General features: G+C 58.3%; 3 long non-coding RNA genes across 9 annotated transcripts; 1 reads left to right on the forward strand and 2 right to left on the reverse strand.

The window, feature by feature from the left end:
- Positions 1-2,245: 2,245 nt before the first annotated feature.
- On the forward strand, positions 2,246-11,612 carry LOC123567231 (uncharacterized). Of its 2 annotated transcripts, XR_012419623.1 has the most exons (4): positions 2,246-2,386; positions 2,528-2,631; positions 3,319-3,434; positions 4,177-4,314. It is a non-coding gene; the product is annotated as an uncharacterized lncRNA (long non-coding RNA). The 2 variants fall into 2 exon arrangements; XR_010578790.2 differs by lacking the exons at positions 3,319-3,434; positions 4,177-4,314 and adding an exon at positions 11,475-11,612.
- Positions 9,618-10,143, reverse strand: LOC123567232 (uncharacterized). The gene is made up of 2 exons (XR_006690120.3): positions 9,962-10,143; positions 9,618-9,791 (listed from the first exon to the last, which is right to left on the reverse strand). It is a non-coding gene; the product is annotated as an uncharacterized lncRNA (long non-coding RNA).
- An 860-nt stretch (positions 11,613-12,472) lies between the features above and the next one.
- LOC123567233 (uncharacterized) lies at positions 12,473-19,211 on the reverse strand. 6 transcript variants are annotated; one of them, XR_012419615.1, is made up of 5 exons: positions 19,054-19,211; positions 17,662-17,922; positions 16,662-16,760; positions 13,393-13,593; positions 12,473-13,116 (listed from the first exon to the last, which is right to left on the reverse strand). It is a non-coding gene; the product is annotated as an uncharacterized lncRNA (long non-coding RNA). The 6 variants fall into 6 exon arrangements; XR_012419614.1 differs by having other exon boundaries at positions 16,329-16,760; XR_012419616.1 differs by having other exon boundaries at positions 17,662-18,038.
- Positions 19,212-19,218: the final 7 nt, after the last annotated feature.

Raw genomic sequence — 19,218 nt, forward strand, 5'->3', positions numbered from 1 at the left:
CCCCGCCGCCGCCCCGCCTGCTCCCCGCGCGCTGCAGCCTCGGCCCCGCCCCCTCCGCGTCCCGGCCCCCGGCCCCCCCGGCCCTCGGCCCCCGGCCCAGCCCACCCCCGGATAACAGCTGCGCAGCCTCTCCCCGCAACCCCCGCCTGCGGCCCCTGGGGGCTCCGCGCCGGCCGGAGAAGGGGACCCTTCTTAAAGGGGCGATGGCGCGGCTTCTCGGGTAGCGAGGGGCGGCGCCGAGGCCCCAGAACAGACCCGCAGCTGAGGGGAGCCCGCCCCGGACGCGGCAGGGATGACCGGCGTCCGCCTCCTCCTCCAGGATGACCTTCCCGGCACCTGCTCCCGCCCTGGGCTCGGCGTGAGATCCCCATCAACCTTCCCCGTGGGGGGTCCGAGCGACCCCCATCCCCGAGGCGTTTTCTCTGAAAGTCTCAGAGATTCTTTGACTTGCAGAAGTCCTGGACCCGGGTCCAGAGCTCAGAGGTCCCCTCTACGGGCAGGCGGGCCGAGGACTCAGGAGGAGGGAGTGAGCCGGGCTCGCCCGCTGCCCATAGGGAGCTCCTCTGCTGGAAGGCTGAGATCTGAAGGCCAGGTCTGCTCTAACTGCTGGACCGGCCGGCTGCCTGCGCGGGAGGGGCTTAGGGAGCCGCGGGTTGGAACAGCCTGAGGCCCTGTGCATGGTGGAGGCAGGTCCCAGCTGTCCAGGGCAGGTCCTGGGGTCTGGATGGGGCTGAGCCTGGTCAAGCCTGTGCTTCCGGAAGAAGCTTGTGCTGGAGGCAGGGGATGGTCCCAGCTAGGCCAGAGAGGAGCAGGAACTGGACACAGTGAGCTGGAGCCTGTGGGGGCAGAACAGCAGGAGATCACCGTAGGCGCCGGGCCAGGGCTGCCACTTGGTCTTTACTCAGTGGCAGGGCAAGGCTCCCTGACTGCCACCCACCGTCTGAGGAGCCTGAGATGGGTTTCCCATGGCAACCTGAATTCCTGCCCCGCTGGCAATTTTACGAATTACTGAGGATTCTTGCCTTCCTAATTTTGGATGTATGTCCCGCAGTCCCAGAGATCAGGACTGGTCAACAGAAGACCAAGGGTCAGGTTTTCTGCACTGGGGGAGCCCCCGCACATCTGTAATCCAGGTTCATGGGGGGTGGGTAGCTTCCAAGCCCCAAAGGTCAGAGAGCAAAGGTGTGGCCGGCTGTGGAGGGTGGGGGGAGCCAAAGGTCAGAGAGCAAAGGTGTGACCGGCTGTGGGGGGGCAAAGGTCAGAGAGCAAAGGTGTGGCCGGCTGTGGGGGGGCAAAGGTCAGAGAGCAAAGGTGTGGCCGGCTGTGGGAGGGGGCAAAGGTCCGAGAGCAAAGGTGTGGCCGGCTGTGGAGGGAGGGGGGGGCAAAGGTCAGAGTGCAAAGGTGTGGCCAGCAGTGGAGGGAGGGGCAAAGGTCAGAGAGCAAAGGTGTGGCCGGCTGTGGAGGTGGGGGGCAAAGGTCAGAGAGCAAAGGTGTGGCTGGCTGTGGAGGGAGGGGGAGCCAAGGGTTGTTTGCAGTGTTGGGGACATAAGAATATTCAGGAATTAGATGGTGGTGATGGTTGCACAGCTGTGTGAATATACTGCAGACCACTGGGCACTACACTCTAAAGGGGTGAATATTATTGGTGTGGGGATTGTATCCCAATTTTTAAAAGATACGAAAAAATTAATGTTTATTTGTACAATATATAAGACATTGATTTTTAAATACAGTGGTACCATCCCCGGCCCCCATAACCCTGGTTCCTCCAGGCACTTGGAGCCATTGGTGGAAGGAAGGACGTGGACTCCCGGAAGATGATTTGCAAAGGTGCCACGTAAGCAGAGGAGCCACATAAGCAGAGGCCCAGTACCACATAAGCAGAGGAAGGCCCGGAGCCGGCTGCTGAGGTCCTGAGGCAGAGGGAGGGGCACCTGCTCAGCCTTGCCTGTGTGTGTGGATCCTTCTCTCTCAGTCTCTCTCAGGGGATGCTGCCTGGACATGCGTGCGCTTTGCGGTTCTGTCCTCCCAGGCTGCCTGTTCTTCCTCTTGAAAGCAAAAGCCTTCACTTGCTGAGGATGCGACGATGCCCCAGTGCCCCTTGCAGAAGCCAGTGTCAGAGCCAAGAGCCGTCGTGGGCATCACCTGCTCCAAAGTTACGAGTTCTGGTGAAGGGGTCAGGACAGCCCCTCTGAGAGTTCAGCAGAGCAGGTCTGCACAGGGCCCACGCCATGCACAGCCCACACTCCACATGCCTTGGTGCACACTGATGGCAGCAGCCAGCCACGAGGACCAGCGTCGCCCGCATGGACGTTAGAGCAGCCTCCAGAGGCTGGTTCCGTTTCCACACCTGGTTCATGGGTGACACAGTTGTAAGTTGGCCCAGGTCAGTTGTTGGGGCCTGGCCAGCTGTGGGTGGTGAGGTTTTCTCAGACACTTCATCTGCCCTCGCTCTTGTTAGAATTCCTTCTACCTAAGAGCGACAGCTTTAAAAGTGGAATGGCACCACGTCTCCATCCTTACACAGAATCCCACGTGGGAAGACCGTAGTCGGAGGCCCCCACCCTTGCCCAGAGCTGGACTTCGGGGCAGCAGGAAACTGCAGTGAGCGTGAGTCACACCTGAGGACAGGTGGGTTGCCTTCAGGCTCTCAACAGGTGTGTCACCTAAGGGGCTGGGGAATGGGGGCTGGAATGCCACGGCCTGCCCACCTTGGGGACTCTGGGCAGAGCTGGAGCAGCCAGGCAGGAAAATATCCCCCAGTTTCCAGAGAGTAAAAGCTGATGGTCCTACCGAGGCATGAAGGACAGTGATGGACAGTGATGGAAGGTGATGGACAGAGGAGGACAGTGATGGACAGAGGAGGACAGTGATAGACAGCAACAGAGAGTGAAGGACAGTGATGGACAGTGACGGGCAGTGATGGACAGCAAAGGACAATAATGGACAGCGGAAGACAGTGGAGGACAATGATGGACAGCAAAGGACAGTGGAGGATAGCAGAGGACAGTGATGGACAGCGAAGGACAGTGATGGAAAGTGATGGACAGCAACAGATAGTGGAGGACAGTGATGGACAGCGGAGGACAGTGATGGAAAGCAGAGAACAGTGGAGGACAGTGATGGACAGAGGAGGACAGAGAAGGACAGCTATGGAAGGACAGCCACCCCAGTCAGCACAAATGAAGGCCGAGTGGGGCCCATGTATTCCTGGGAGGAATGGCAAGCTGGGAAAGGCCGCCAGGGCAGGGAAACTCAGGAGAGCGACAGCTTGTTCAGCCCAGGATCTTGTGCATTTTCTCCTTTTTTCTTTCTTAGTAAACCTGGTGTAGTCATTGTCTGGGGCTGCCATAACAAATTCCCATAAACCTGCGACTTAAAGCCATGGAAGTTTAGTATGTCACAGTTCTGGAGGCCAGACGTCTAACAGCCAGGTGTGGGCAGGGTCGCACTGCCTTCAAAGCTCTGGGGAGGGTCCTTCCTGCCTCTCCCAGCTTCCTTAGCCTGTGGCTGCATCGCTCTGGTCTTTGCCTCCACCTTTGCATGACCTCCTCCTCTCCTGTGTGTCACTTTTTATGATGCTTGTGATGCAATTTTTTTTTTTTTTTTTTTTTTTTTTGAGACGGAGTCTCGCTGTGTCTCCCAGGCTGGAGTGCAGTGGCGTGATCTTGGCTCACTGCAAGCTCCGCCTCCCGGGTTCACGCCATTCTCCCGCCTCAGCCTCCCAAGTAGCTGAGACTACAGGCGCCCGCCACCACGCCCGGCTAGTTTTTTTTTTTTTTTTTTGTATTTTTTAGTAGAGATGGGGTTTCACCATGTTAGCCAGGATAGACCTCGTGATCCACCCGCCTCGGCCTCCCAAAGTGCTGGGATTACAGGCTTGAGCCACCGCGCCCGGCCTGTGATGCCATTTAGGGCCCACCTGTGTAATGCAGCATGCTCTTATGTCAAGATCCTTAATCATATCTGCAAAGAACCTTGCCCCAAATTCCCAGCTTCAAGCAATTCGCCTGCCTTGGCCTCCCAAGATGCTGGGTTTGCAGGCGTGAGCCACTGTGCCAGGTCTAGATTTTGGGGGCCACCGTTCAGTTGCTGCCCTTGGAGTGGTGAGGAGGAGGCTCTGGGGTGTGGAACGCTGCTCTCCCACACCTGCAGCAGCCCCAGCCTGCTCCACAGGGCAGACCTTCCTTGTGGCAGAAACAACAGGAAAAGGAAAAGAAGAGGAATCCAGGCCTGGGTTCCCGGCAGAGCTGTCCGCAGGGCCTGTGCGGGGTGCAAAGGCCCCTCTGTTGTCAGAACACGCCGTCCCCGTCACCAAGAGCAGCCAGAACTGCCGTAGATCATTTCAGATGAAACTGGGAGAAATTTCAACTGCAGCAAACACTCCTGGAAAAGGAGAGGCCGATCCCTGTGGCTCCACGGAGAGCACAGCCCGACCCTTCAGCCGCACCCACAGGCAATGCTGCTGACTCTGCTCTTCCTTTGGAAGAAAAGGTTGCTTGTTGGTTTCCGGTTTACCGCAGACACAGAGAGGTCCCTCTCTGGCTCGGAGCCCGGCCCGGGTCTCTCCAGTCCCAGCTTCTCCTTCCCGAAAGGAACATCCTGCCTAACAGGGCAACACCATGTGCACTCCCAGTGTGGGAATCAGGCTGAGCTGGACTTCAGGGGCAGCCCAGGATGCTTGCATCAGGTGGGGCGTTTCCCGGAGGTTTCTTGGGAGCTGCCTGGGAGTGGCCAACGCTTCTTCCCAGCTGGCTTCAGCCCAGGCTTCCTGGGTGAGATTCTTGTTCCCTGGCCCCTCACGGTGCGCGTGGTCCTGTTCCCCACAATCCCCCACCCCCTTGAACTCCGTTCCCACACTCAGGACCCACCCAGATGCCAGCTCCCCGCAGAGCAGTGTGGCCCCCCACTTCCAGCCCTAACAGCACACACCCGGCCCCCCACCTCCATTTTGGAATTTTTCTTCACCAGAAATACCGTTTCCCACCCTGCCTTCTTGTTCTCGGAGGCAGAGGCACTTCAGCTTCCTGGGCCCTCTGTCCCCGAATCGCCTGGTTTCCATTGGCAGTGCCGCCTCTCCCTCACTCGGATTGTCCTGCAATGGCTTCCGTGCGGCCATGCGGGCTGTGTGTGCACAACCTCGGGGGCACATCAACCACGTCCTCGGGCTGGCGGTAGAGACGTGGCCTCGGCCTGAGCGTGGCCATCAGACTCTCCCTGGGACTATGAGCCCTCGGCTGAGGGGGCAGAGGGGCAGCTAGGATCATGGCCGCAGCTCCCGGAGGGGAGCCCCCAGCCACTGGGCTGTCTTCCTGAGCCTGGTCCCCAGGCCACGCCTTTCCAGCTTCTGTTGCCGCGACCACAGAACCAGCCCCGGGGCTTCCTGTCCTTCCTGTCCGGGGTCCTTTCCCAGAGGTGGGAGCTCTGGGCGATGGGCCTGTCCTGGGGGAGTCACGTAGCTTGTTTAAGAAGATCCCCGTGGCTCCTGTGCACACGTGTGGCCTCTCTCCCCAGGGGCTGCTGTGAGCCTGGGAAGTCCCGGGAGGTGTCTCAGTCCCCAGAGAGCAGCCTCCGGTGCACCTTGCACGCCTCGCACTCCTCGCCCTCCTGCGGGTCGGCTGACTTTCTCCTCCGCCTCAGCCAAGTCTGCCACGCAGAGCAGGTGGGAACCGAGTGGAGGCCGTGCAGGATTCTGAGTCCCGGTTCTGACACCCACCTGGCTCAGCACCTGCCTCCTCAGCCTCCAGCTGCACGGGTGGCCACAGGCGTCAGGGTGTGATGGCAAATGTGGTGGCGAACGTGGCCGGTTCGGTCAGAGGTCTCTGCATCCTCCACACCTCTGGCCAGGTGAGGCCCAGCCTGTGTCCCTCCCAGCTCTACTGACGGATGGCAGGACGCTGAGAGCCTGAGCCCGTGTATCCTCAGTTCTTGGTGCTTTGCAATGCCCCTGGCCCTGGCTGCAGCCGCCCCCTGGCTGGGCCCTGAGCCTGCCCGCCCTACAACACTCACTCTTCAGGAAGAGGGAGCGTCGGCCGAGAGGAGAGCAAATACATGTAAGGGGAGAGGGTGCTTCCTGAGACACTCAGTGGGACCAGGGCTCCTGTGGTCTCCTGCCTTGGCCATTCCGTCCATCTATGGGAGGGCCTTGGCCTCTCTGCTTTCAAAGCCGGGTGCTGGGGCTAGGGGATTGCAACCACGGCCACTCCACTGCACTGGTTGGGAGCTTGGATCACCTGGGTGCAGAGGAAGTTTCAATGGCAAGGGTGGGTGTGGCTCATCTCGCCCACCCCACAGCCATCGCCGCCCCACAGACACCTCCGGATCCCAGCCTGCCGTCCCTCCTCCTGAGCCTACATTAGGCTCCATCCTTCCCCAGGCCCCATGCCACCAGCAAGAACAGCCCAGCCAGTGCAGACTGCACCCCTCGGCCTCAGCTGGGACTGAGCACCCCGCCCTGTGCTTGCCCAGTGTGCTCTCCCCGGCCCCTGAGGCGGGTGGCCTGATCCCGTCTTCAGAGGGGAAAGCCGACTCTCGGGGAGGCCACACAGCCATGGGGAGTGGGCACAGAAGGAACCCAGCTCCGTGCCAGGCTGTGTCAAGCTGACATTTAGTGCCTGGAAGCAGCTACGGCCTCTGCAGGGCTTCCTGGCACAGGTGTGGGCTCTTCTAGCGCAGAACGTGGGCTGCACCAGCTTTGGGATGCACCACTTATGGGGTAAGGCCGTGCCCGTGGTTGCTGGCTGACGCCAGGAGTAAATGCCAACACCAAAATAGCGCAACCCAGACCCGGCTGGGTGGCAGGCACTGCCGGTGCCTCTCGAGGGGGCAGCAGGGGCAGCTGCAGATGAGGCACGAAGCCCCAGGACTGGCCGCCTGCCCTCAAAGAGACCCCTGGGTGCCCCCAGCACGAGTCTCTACGTGAAGCCCCCGGCAGGAGAAGGGCTGCCCTGAGCCCCTCAAAGAGACCCCTGGGCCCCCCAGCACGAGTCTCTACGTGAAGCCCCCGGCAGGAGAAGGGCTGCCCTGAGCCCCTCAAAGAGACCCCTGGGCCCCCCAGCACGAGTCTCTACGTGAAGCCCCCGGCAGGAGAAGGGCTGCCCTGAGCCCCTCAAAGAGACCCCTGGGCCCCCAGCACGAGTCTCTACGTGAAGCCCCCGGCAGGAGAAGGGCTGCGCTGCCCTGAGCCCCTCAAAGAGACCCCTGGGCCCCCCAGCACGAGTCTCTACGTGAAGCCCCCGGCAGGAGAAGGGCGTGCTGCCCTGAGCCCCTCAAAGAGACCCCTGGGTGCCCCCAGCACGAGTCTCTACGTGAAGCCCCTGGCAGGAGAAGGGCTGCCCTGAGCCCCTCAAAGAGACCCCTGGGCCTCCCAGCACGAGTCTCTACGTGAAGCCCCCGGCAGGAGAAGGGCGTGCTGCCCTGAGCCCCTCAAAGAGACCCCTGGGTGCCCCCAGCACGAGTCTCTACGTGAAGCCCCCGGCAGGAGAAGGGCCGCCTGCCCTCAAAGAGACCCCTGGGCCCCCCAGCACGAGTCTCTACGTGAAGCCCCCGGCAGGAGAAGGGCCGCCCTGAGCCCAACACAGCACAACACAGAGGCCTCACTGAGTCCAGGCCCCGCCCTGGCCCTCCCCGGGATTGTGAGTCCAGGCCCTAAGCCAGCCCCTACCCTGGATCTCCCCAGACCCTCTCTGTGGGAACCCAGGGGCCAGGGCCGCTCGACCACATCTTGGTAGCTCTCATCTGGGACCTCATCTTTAATCTCAGCAACTCAGGGATCAAAGAGAAAAGCAAGGCCGAGGCAGGCGAGGCTGGGGTTTCTTGCTCAAGCATTCGGATCATTAAACAAATGAAAAAAATCAAAGAGGGCCGGGCGCGGTGGCTCAAGCCTGTAATCCCAGCACTTTGGGAGGCCGAGGCGGGCAGATCACGAGGTCAGGAGATCGAGACCATTCTGGCTGACACGGTGAAACCCCGTCTCTACTAAAAAATACAAAAAAAACTAGCCGGGCGAGGTGGCGGGCGCCTGTAGTCCCAGCTACTGGGGAGGCTGAGGCAGGAGAATTGCGTGAACCCGGGAGGCGGAGCCTGCAGTGAGCTGAGATCCGGCCACTGCACTCCAGCCTGGGCGGCAGAGCGAGACTCCGTCTCAAAAAAAAAAAAAAAAGAAAAAAATCAAAGAGAAGGATAGCCAGGCTGCTGCCTGTGGATCTGTCTGCCCTCCCCGGAGGCCAGCGCCACACACCCCTCCCTCCCTCTGCCTCCCTCTCCTCTCTCTGTCTTTCCTGATGGAGGCCCCGGCGTCTGGCGTGGGGTCCGTGTTTGGGGAGCGCCTCACTCCGTTTGTGTCACTGTAACAAACGCCTCGGACTGGGTTGTACATAAGCACAGAGTTTTTCTGGAGGCTGGAAGTCCGGCACTGAGTCTTTAGCAGGGTCGCTGCTTGGCAAGAGCTGCTCTCTGCTTCCAGAGGGCACCTGATTGCTGCCTCCTCCAGGGGGGTCAAAGGCCGTGGCCTCACATGGTGCCAGGAGGGAGGCAGAGGGGGCTCCCTTCCACCTGGAGCCCGTGCACAGGTGCTGTCCCGTTCCCCCAGAAGCCACACGTCTAAGTGCTGTAGGGGGGGGACTCTCTTTGAACACAACTTGTGGAGGAGATGTCACTCAAACCAGAGCGGGAAGTGCCAGGAAGGACTCAGGAGTGCCCCACGGCCATGTCCTGGCTTTGGAAGCACAGGAAGCGCCCGGCAGCCTCATTTGATTTTGCTTGAGGAGGAAACACCAGTGCCCCCTCCCCAGTCTCTGCCGCTCCCTCTTCCTGCCGGAGCCCGGGAGGCACCACCCTGCACTGAGAAGCCCCCACAGCAGCCATAGCAGGGACTTCCTTCCGTCCCCATCATCCTCCTGTCACCTCGTTTACTTTTACAAGAACCCCCGGAGGAAGCAAACATCCATTCTCCTGTTCTGCAGATGAGGAGACGGGTGGGGACGCGCTGAATGACCCACGGGAGACAGAGGTGGGGACGTGATGAGCGACCCACGGGAGATGGGGGTGGGGACGCGCTGAGTGACCCACAGGAGATGGGGACGTTCTGAGTAAGCCACAGGACACAGGGGTGGGGACACTCTGAGTGACCCACGGGAGACGGGGGTGGGGACGCGCTGAGTGACCCACGGGAGACGGGGGTGGGGACGCGCTGAGTGACCCACGGGAGACGGGGATGGGGACGCGCTGAGTGACCCCACAGCTCAGAAGTGGAAGGACTGAGTTTCACTCCAGGTCCTGGGACTCCCAGTCCCCAGGGCTGGGGCTCTGGCAGCGCCTCCTCACCCCGGTGTGGGAGTGAACGGCACAGGACGCCTGGACTGCAGGCGCAGAGAGAGGATGCCAGGACTACCGGTGCAGAGAGGACGCCTGGACTGCGGTACGGAGAGGGCGCACCTGCAGACAGGTGGGGGCCCTCAGCAGGAGACACCTGTGTGCAGGAAGTAAGCTGCACCTCGTCACTAGTCACCCACGGGGCCACACACAGACCCTCCTGCTCCCCTGAAACCCCCTCCTGCTGGCCCCCAGTCAGTGCTTCCCCCCCAGAAGGAGTGTCAGAGACAAAACAACACATTTAGTTTCCAGATCTGAGTTGGGTTTTATTTGCGACTCTAGAATCGGGCAACACCTCTTTCCATAAAACACAACGAACGCTCTAATGAGCTGAGGGGAGGTCGGTTTCACAGACAGAAGAGGCCCAAGGAAAGCAGACAGAAACCAAAGGCGTGCTGGTCACTTCAAAGTTACTTTTCCTGTAAAGGTTAAAGCAGAGGATTAAAGCCCACCCCTGTGATCCCAGCACTTTGGGAGGCCGAGGGGGGCAGATCACTGGAAGTCAGTGGTTCGAGACCAGCCTGGCCAACATGGTGAAACCCTGTTTCTACCAAAAATACAAAAATTAGCTGGGTGTGGTGATGCATACCTGTAATCCCAGCTACTCAGGAGACCGAGGCAGGAGAACTGCCTGAACCTGGGAGGCGGAGGTTGTAGTGAGCTGAGCTTGAACCACTGCACTCTAGCCTGGGTGACAGAGTGAGACTCCATCTCAAAAGAAAAAAAAACAAAAAAGGCCGGGTGCGTTGGCTCACACCTGTAATCCCAGCACTTTGGGAGGCTGAAGCGGGCAGATCACGAGGTCAGGAGATAGAGACTGTCCTGGCCAACATGGTGAAACCCTGTCTCTACTAAAAGTACAAAAATTAGCCAGGCATGGTGGTGCACACCTGTAGTCCCAGCTACTCAGGAGGCTGAGGCAGGAGAATCGCTTGAACCCAGGAGGCAAAGCTTGCAGTGAGCCAAGATCACGCCGCTGTACTCCAGCCTGGGGATAGAGCGAGACTCCGTCTCAAAAAAAAAAAAAAAAAAAAGGGTTAAAGCAGAGGTGACTTCCTTATCATGTCGGCTTCTTGTTAGCTTCTGGTGGCTGTTTGGGGACTCGGCTGCTATCTCTCCCTGGTTTCTGGAAAGGGTGGGGGCGGTCAGATACAGATCTTAGGAACTGCAGCATGAGTGACTCCATTTTGGTTTTGCCTGTTGGGCCTCCTGCAGGAGCTCCGTCCAAACCAACAGCCTCTGCATTCAGTTTTCTTTGACAGGAGCAGTTGTCGGCCCCTGCCCAGCACTGGTGGGTCTCGCCTGTTCTGGGGGGTGGTCTATGTAAGTGGATGGCGCAGCCCAGACCGTGTCCAGTGCGGCATGAGACTCATCTGTGTCCTGGTGGCAGTGGTGTGCTTGTTTGCGTGGCTGTGCGGTCCTTAGCGATGTGGACACGTGGCGTCCGCTTGCCATGCCCCTGTGCATTTTCTGGTTGCCTCGGCTGCTGGCTGTAGTGGGGACGGTGGCTGTGAGCCTCTAGACTGTGCTGCTCGGGGACTTCAGGGCCAGGCACATGCCTAGCTGTCCGTGTCTCCAGCACACGAGCTTGTGGCTTCTCCAGGCTCAGAAACACACCAGCCTTCCTGCTGCTGGGCCTTTGCTTCCTCACTACCCTACAGCACCCGGGAAGGGCCAAGGCCTGCATCGGGGCCGCCCGCCTGCTCTTCGTGGCGTTCACTGCCGTCCGTCTGGTCATCCCTCGAAGGGGGACACTCTGAGTTGTGCCTGCCCCGCAACATGCTCCCAGCGCAGAACCTGGAACCCAGCAGACGCTCAGAAATGTCAGTGTTGAATGAATCAACACGGGCGGTGTTGGATGACTAATTAACAAAGTCATCTCAAAACAGAGGTGTGAGTTGGGGACCCAGTGAGCATTCCTCAAAGTCTCTAAAGAAACAGATCTCATTTCTGAGACTTGGCCCAGCCAGAGCCGCCTGCTATAAACTTGGGATTTCACCAAGAGCTCCCATTTCATCCTTAAAATGCACTTGAATTTCACTTTGTAATGTACTTAAGCTTGTTTTAATATTGAAACAATGTTATTTTTTTTTTTTTTCTAGATGAAGTCTCGCTCTGTCACCCAGGCATTGGCATTGGCCCGATCTCGGCTCACTGCAACCTCCACCTCCCGGGTTCAAGCGATTCTCCTGCCTCAGCCTCCTGAGTAGCTGGAATTACGGGCGCCCACCACCACACCTGGCTAATTTTTATATTTCTGGTAGAGACAGGGTCTCACCATGTTAGTCAAGCTGGTCTCGAACTCCTGACCTCAGGTGATCTGCCCACCTCGGCCTCCCAAAGTGCTGGGATTGCAGGTGTGAGCCGCAGCACCCGGCCTGAAACAATATTTTAAACTGCTGGTCAGGTCAAGCGTTTATCTGCCTCTGCACAAGCCCCGCCCCCTTTCCTGGGCAGGGGTTGGATGGGGAGATGTCTCAGTGCCCCCGCAGCCCAGTCCCTTCTCTCCCCACACTGTCCCTGCCCCCGACCCTCACACTGCCTGGTCCTGCAGAAGAGAAGCAGCCCAGTTTGGGAAGCTGGTAATGCCCACCAGTCGGTCACCAGCGTTGGTACCGCTTTGGCTGTCGGAAGCCAGCTGGGCCTGGGAACACATGGGAACAACTCCCATCGCACAGGAAGAGTCTCCCGGTCCCTCGGGAGCATGGAAGCACAGCCACACAGCGCCTGTTTGCGGCAAGGCTCTCAATACCTTGCCCTCTGTGCCCAATACCTTGGTCTTCTGCTAGGGGTCCTCACAGTCTGGGGAAACTGAGTCCACATGGGCCTCAGGGCTGGAGCTTGGAGCCCAGGGCACCCAGTCAGCACATTCTATCCTCCTGGCCGGTGATTGTTTGGACGTGGACACACGACCCCAGCTAGGCCCATCAGGGTGGAGCGTGAGCTTTTGGCTGGTGCAAGGTTACTTTGTCTTGCTGGAGGCGAATCATGAAGCTTGCAGCCTTAGAAGCTGCCAGAAGCATCTTGGGATCTCAGGATGAAGATGGAAATGCACACGCACACAGAGCGCTCAGCAATAGTGTTGAGCTGCTGGATCAAGTCACACCTGAAATTGAACTTTGTTCTAGACTTTTCATCACACAAATCAATACATTCCCTTTGCTAAGCCATTTGGAGTTGAGATTTTTGCCTCTAGCAACTAGAATCTGGAAAGATTCCTGGCTAAGATGCGCATGGGAGGGGCCAAAGCAGGAGGACCCTGTGGGTCCAGCTGTCACAGCCCCAGGATCTGAGCTGTCAGTTCTGCAATCTGAGGAGCTGGCCCTGTCTCAGCACATTCTTAACTGTGACTCCTTAGCCGCCGTGGGCACGCATAATTCAGCACAGCTGCGAGTTTCTTGGAGCTCAGGACAGAGCAGCTCAGAATTGTCAAGCAACATTTGTACTTCTGGGCGATGCACACACCCTGACATTCCTCCCATTTCCTTCTGTCCTGGGCCCCAGTTCTTCCCGGACGCCATGCACAGGCAGCAGCGGGGCGGGGTCAGACAGGGCTGGAACTAGCCACTTGTAGTCCCCCCATGCAGCGGGTCAGAAGCCAGGACCAAGGCAGCACCGTCGTGGGCAGCCCCGGGTCAACCCCGCACACTTCTCTCCAGGACCAAGGCGGCATCATCATGGGCCACCCTGGGCCAACCCCACGTACTTCTCTCCAGACACAGGACAAAGCCGTTTCAGAAGGACCTGGTGGTGGAAGGTGATCAACAGGAGACAAAAATGGGCAGAGAAAAACACAGGCATCCATAGGACACGCCATGGCCAGGGTGTGTTTACTTGGCCTCACCACCATTAAGACGATGAAAATTAAACAGCAATGGTAACGTATGTGCTTAGAGACTGGCGGAGACAGCCCCATTGGTAATGGAAGCCCGGGAGGGGATGCAAGGAACAGGCACTCTCCCATCAGCACATCTGGCACAGGGTTTGGAGGACAATTTGGTGGAATCTCCCAGAACTTACCTGGCACTTCCACCTCTAGAGGTCTATGCTGTGGAAATACTCGCACAAACAGAGAGAGGTCACCGTACAAGTATGTCCATTGCGACATCGATGGTAAAACAAAGTAATGATGATTGTGACAGGAGAACTCTGTCTTCCAATCAGAGGCCAGTTAGAGAAGGTAAGACACGCCAGTGGTTAAGAGGAACGAGCGAGCCTCTGCTATAGAGGAGACACAAGAAAGCCACCAAGCGAGATGTGAGTGGCAGGGAAGTCCACGCCGTATGCCTGTTTTAGCGGAAAACAAAATCTGGGCAGGTCCACCCCAAACTGCTGGCCGTGCTCCCTCTGGAGGCCCTGCCCAGGACCAGAGGGGCTTTCAAGCCTCTGAGGCCCCCATGGTGCCCTGGGGTTGCAGGCTCCCTCCTTCCTGGAAGCCCCTCCTGCGAGTCAGCTCCCCCGCCCCTGCCCCACTTCTTCCCACCTGTCACCGCTCAAGTTGGCCGTGATCATGGTGGCAATGCAGGACCCAGCAGTTGAGCCACAGGAATTTCCCTGGAGCTGCCTCTGTGTGAGCCCTGGCCGGACACACCAAGAGACAGGGAGGGGGTGAGGGGACAAGCCAGCCCTCCAGCCACTCCCAGACAACGGGGCAGGGTAGGGCCAGGGGACTGACCAGGATTCTCTCAGGTGGAGGGTGCAGAGGGCGTGGGTGAGTGAGCAGGGGTTGGAGGCCCCCAGCAGCTGCATGAGAGGGTGGGGCAGAGACAAGACCAGAACCCAAGTTCCTGGGAGGCCTGGAATGACGACTTGATTCCTGGGATTTTATTCCTAGGATGACGGTGCTGAGCGAGGTCTGGGCAGAAGGAAGGAACTACTGGACAGGAGAACTTCCGGGGACTGTACCAGGCAGCGTGGAGCTCTGAGCGTGGAGCAGCCTGAGCACGGAGCAGCCCAGCGAGGGGGGCTTTGGCTCAAGGTGACCTGACTTGCAGGTTGACGCTGGTGATGGAGAGGGCTGCAGAGAGCAAGGCGACGATCCAGGAGGATTTCCCCTTTGCTATGCTGCTGGCCCCTCCCCTTCACCCCCACTAAGAGATGCTGGCACCCATCACGGCACACGGCAGCTGGAATGCCAGCTGGGGGGGCTGCTGTCGTAGGTCAGGTTCCCTGGAGGCTGAAGACAGGGATTGCTGTGCCAGTGATTCTTTGGGAGGTGCTTGTTTTAATCTGCTCGGGCTGCTGTAACAAAATCCAGTAGACTGTGTGGCTTATAACCAACAGAAATTCATTTCTCACAGTTCTGGCGGCTGGAAGTTCAAGATCAAGGCATGGGAATATTCTGGGCTGGATGAGGGGCTGCTGCCTAAGAGCTGACACCTCCTCTCCGTGTCCTTGCACGGGAAAAGGGGTTGGGTCTCTCTGGGGTCCCTTTTATGAGGGCACTCATCCCATTCATGAGGGCTCTGCCTTTGAGACCTCATCACCTCCCAAAGGCCTCATCTCCTGAAACCATCACATTGGCGGTTGGGATTTCAACATGGGAATTTAGAGGAACACCAGCATTCAGGCGTGCTCCCTGGAGAAAGGTGAGCCGGACGCAGGATGGGAGGAGCTGAGCTGGGAGGGGCTCTCAGCCGGATGCATGGCCATGTCTGCTGGGCTGAGCCTCAGTTTTCTTTTCTTTTTTTTTTTTTGAGGCGGAGTCTTGCTCTGTCGCCCAGGCTGGAGTGCAGTGGCGCGATCTCGGCTCACTGCAAGCTCCGCCTCCCGGGTTCCCGCCATTCTCCTGCCTCAGCCTCCCGAGTAGCTGGGACTACAGGCGCCGCCACCACGCCCGGCTAATTTTTTTTGTATTTTTAGTGGAGACGGGGTTTCATTGTGTTAGCCAGGATGGTCTCGATCTCCTGACCTCGTGATCCGCCCGCCTCGGCCTCCCAAAGTGCTGGGATTACAGGCTTGAGCCACCGCGCCCGGCCAGCCTCAGTTTTCAAGGTGAGCTCAGAGTCCGGGGGAGACTAAGGGCTCTGGTGACACTAAGGCCAGATGCGCCTCTCATGGGGGCCTGGAGCCCTGGACAGTTGACGAGACCAAGAGTCATTTCGAGACGCCCGTTGGTCCTGCCATGCAGGAGGCTCCCGGCCACTCCTTAGATGCAGACAGCGGGGCTTCCCAAGAGCTGCACAAATTGCTGGAGTGGGAGGTGCTTTGACCGCGCAGGGGCCCCGTGGAGGGCGGATCAGGCAGGAAGGGACGTGGTGCCTGGGGCCCCTGACCCTCTGGCTATGCTGGAGGCATTCCAGCAAGGCTGGCCCGGGGCCTCTGGGGTGGGGGTGGCCTGGGGCCCCATCTGTGTGCTGCTGCCACCCACTGTGGGACTTTGGGCATGTCTCTCCATAGTCTGATCCCCAGCCTTGGCAGCTATGCAACGTGTGGATGCAGCGGGACCTGCCTTGCAAGGAAGCCCTAGGAGGGCGGCTGCCCTTGGGGATGCCCCATAACTGACCCAGTATGGTGACCCTAAGCTGATGAGCCTGAACGCATGTACCCATACATGCAGTACCCATGCACAGAAATGCACGCACACACACACGTACATGCACATATACACACACTGCACATATGTGTGTGCACACACCCCAGCCTTGGGTAGCTCGAGCTGCTCCTCAGGCTCTGCCACCCCTGCTGGGAGCTGGCTGGACGCTGTGGACAAGGCTGACTGGCTGTGAGGCCCACACAGGGTCACAGAGGACCTGTGCTCAAGGCCCTGCCCACTTTCTCTGTTCCTTGTGTTTAGAATGAAACCTCTGTGGTCCTCACCCCGGAACTGACGCTGTATCTCCCCATCACAGGGCACGCCTGGCCCTGGCCCAGTGGATGGCTGGCTCCACACACCCTTCTCCTTCCAAAAAGGGCATTACAGACTTCTGGGTGCAAAGCTTCGCTCCACCACTTACCATCTTTTTCACTTTGGGCAAATTATTGAATTGTACTGTGCCCCTGTTTCCTCGTCTGAACAATGGGTTCATATCAGAGTGGATGGTTGTGTGGTTTAAATGTGCTCTTCCTCATCGAGCCCAGGGCTGCGATTCTGGCAAGTGCTCAGCCAGTGTAGGCTTGAAAGGGAAATTGGAGGCCTTGTTCCACAGATGGGTGACCTGGGTCTAGGGACTTTGTTCCACAGATGGGTGACCTGAGTCCAGGGAAAGGCAGTGCTTTGCCACAGGTCCCACGACTTCACAGGTGACCTGGACTCCTGCCTGGCTCACAGCAGCTTCATTCCTGCTCACCTGCCTGTGGCAGCTCTGCACAGCCGTTTACTCAGAAGTTCTCATTTCACTGTTTTTGTATTATTGTTTGATTTTATTCACATCAAGACCTTCAAGAGCCTCAGGGAGGAAAGCACAGAGATGATCGCATTACTATAACTGAAAATTAATGGACTGCTGGCAGTTCTAGAAGAAAAACAAATTATCTAAATATTTTAGATGGGAAAATAGAATGTTTTCAATTTGCAGCTGCAGGTTCCGCACCATTCCCCACTCCATTGCCAGATCCCGCCACCGAGTGAGCTTTGGCCCCGCTGTGAGTTGGCCACTGCGAGCCAGGGATTGCAGGGAGAGGCGAGGCTGCTGTGGATGCTGTGAGGCAGGAGCTACCCTGTCCTTGGAAGGGCCACGCCTCTGATCTGAGCTGTAGGAACTGGGGCCTTGCTCTAGGGGTGGAGGTAGCCCCAGACCTCCCAGAGTCTGGGTGGGCCTGGTTGATGAGGCAGCACTCTGACTACTGGCTTTACAATCAGAAAACTGCAAGTTCAGCTTCCACTGGTCACCCAATGCCAGATGTTGGCCCCAACTGTGCCCCTTCCAAGACTGCCTTCCCTTTTCCTCTCCTCCTTTTCAGCTTCTCAACCTTCACAGTCCACCTCTTCCAGGCAGCCCACTGTGACTAATCCAGGACATGGCTCCCACTCTCTGAACTCATGGCACCCACACAGTCCTGACCATGAGATCCGGTGCTGAAATCTACACTGTTCCAACTGCCACTTGTGTCCATGCTGCTGGTAGATGTGCCTGTGCACATCACCTTGGCCCTCTCCTTTCTGTGCACACCAGTGATTTCTTACTGCAAGAACTGGTGACTCCCTCCTGAGGGCAAATAAACGGCATTGAGACACCATTTTGTACCCACAAGTCCTGCTGCCGTCAAAAGACCAACAATACCCAGTGTCGACAGACACGCAGAGCAGCTGGACCTCACACATCGCTGGCAGAAGCGTGAAATGCTTACCATCTTTTTTGTTGTTGTTGTTGTTTTGAGATGCAGTCGCGCTCTGTCGCCCAGGCTGGAGTGCAGTGGCGCAATCTCAGCTCACTGCAACCTCCACCTCCAGGGTTCAAGCAATTCTGCTTCAGCCTCCTGAGTAGCTGGGATTACAGGTGTGCGCCCCCAAGCCCAGCTAATTTTTGTATTTTTAGTAGAGATGAGGTTTCGCCACGTTGGCCAGGCTGGTCTTGAACTCCTGACCTCTGGTGATCCGCCTGCCCCGGCCTTCCAAAGTGTTGGGATTACAGGCGTGAGTCACTGCGCTCGACCACTTAGCATGTTTTAATAATGTTCCATACCCACCTACTCAGGACCCAGAAATTTCACTTCTAGGTAATCACCTAAGAGGAAGAAAAAATATGCCTACACAAAGACCTTTCAAGATAGCTTTACTCATACTAGCCAAAACTGACACGACCCCAGTGTCCAAAGTGTGAATAAATGAAGGAAGTGGCGTGTTTCCCATGGCACACTGCTCGGCAATAAAAAGGAACCAGTTACGGGTACGTGCAATGTGGCTGAATCTCAGAGACATCACGTTAAAGGAAAGCCATCACGAAGGTATATTTTGCACAGCTCTATTTGTGTGATATTCCAGAAGAGACAAAACTAAGATATGGCGATATTGGAATCAGAAGAGTGGCTGCCTCTGATGGAAATGTTCTATAATTGACTATGGTAGACATTACGTGGGGGTATGCATTTGTCAAAACTCATTGAACTGCACGTTTTGCAGTGTGTAGCTTATACCTCAATAAAAATGTTTATTCTCCATCATTTCGAAAGTCACCCAGATCAATGAGGAACACGTAGAATGCACAGAAAAAAACAAAGTAAAAACAAAACAAAAAATTACGTGCAACTAACCTCCCACAGGAGATCACTTTTTCAGCTGTGTACCTTCCTAGTGCAGACCATTGCACACCTGCACCCTGGGGCATCTGCGTGGCAGGGGTGGGGGCCTGCGGACCCTCTCAACCCCGCCGCCTCCCACCAGGGCCCAAAGGCTCGGGTGGTGGAAGAGGGACTCAGACCCCAGGGCGGGAGCACGGGCCCCAGGACGCAACCCTCCATCCCCGCGCCGGTCCCCCGCTGCCCACTGCCCGTGACCCTCGCCTCCCTGCCTGTCACCCGCTGCCCCGGTCCTCCTACCCGAGTCCCCCTGCCGGTCCCCAGCTGTCCTGGCCCCTCTGCCCCCGCCCCGTAGACCTCACCCCTCTGCCCGTCCTCCATGGCCCCCGGTCCTCCTACCCCCGTCCCCTTGCCGGGCGGTTCCAGCCCCGCAGCTCCCCCCCAGGCCCCCACTCGCCCCGCCCCCGTTGTCGGCCCCCGGTGAACGCGCCGTCCCAGAAGCACCTCAGTTTGGTTCCACGGATGCACGGACGCTTCTCCCGCCCGGCCCCCAAATGCTGCTGTCCTCCGCGGCCACCGCGATCAGGGGCGGTCCGGGGCCTGGGGTGGGAGTTGGACGGCGCGGCTACGCGTCTCCATGGCGACCGGGCGAGTGCGCGCCTGGGGGGC

This window comes from Macaca fascicularis, chromosome 10 (genome assembly GCF_037993035.2).
Source record: "Macaca fascicularis isolate 582-1 chromosome 10, T2T-MFA8v1.1".
In the NCBI taxonomy this organism is placed as follows: domain Eukaryota; kingdom Metazoa; phylum Chordata; class Mammalia; order Primates; family Cercopithecidae; genus Macaca; species Macaca fascicularis.